Here is a 719-nt window from a genome sequence, read left to right on the forward strand (position 1 = left end):
TGTCACTGAGTTTGCAGCCCAGGCTGATGGGGCAGTCTCAGCTGTGCTGGTCCCAGGATGCTCCTGGAGAGCAAACTGTCCTAGAACAGCCTTGGGCCCACTGGGTGGACGCTCCCTTCCTGCTCAGCTGCTTTAGAGCAGGGGTTGGAGACCATTCAAGCTCCCACCCCTCTGACTTCCTGGCTCCAGTTTACAAAGCTCCTGCCAGGAAGGAAGGGAGGGGACGAGGGTGCGTTCCTCTGGGTGGAGACAGGTGGGAGGGGGTGCTGGGAGCTCCTTGTCCCACAGGGGCTCACTGAGGGCTTTGTCTGGTACCCAGGGCCTGGCAACCCCTTCCCTGCAGAGGGACACACCCAGGCTGATTGCCTCAGCAGCCACTGTGCATGTGGCGGACATGGCATGTACAGGCAGGCTCCTCGCTGCCCCAACCCCAGTTTCCCCTTCTGGGATGAGAGGGCATTGTTAGTATGGTAGTACAGGGGTGGCAGAAGCGCAGATAAAGCAGCCCAGGTGGGCTTCGACCAACCTCTCTGGAGTCTGGCAAATGTCAGCTGGACTCCAGATGTCCTGGTGGTTCAGACGGGGGGTAGGGTTGGGAACATTTGTAGAGAGGGCATGAAGAGGGGAAATGACCCCCATCCTTGTCCAGGAAGTGGGTGTGCTCTTCATTAATGCACCTCAACAGACCCTCGCTCATGGCCAGGCCCAGCTGGCCCTGG

The sequence above is a fragment of the Galeopterus variegatus genome, unplaced genomic scaffold (assembly GCF_000696425.1).
Source record: "Galeopterus variegatus unplaced genomic scaffold, G_variegatus-3.0.2 Scaffold6391, whole genome shotgun sequence".
Taxonomy (NCBI): domain Eukaryota; kingdom Metazoa; phylum Chordata; class Mammalia; order Dermoptera; family Cynocephalidae; genus Galeopterus; species Galeopterus variegatus.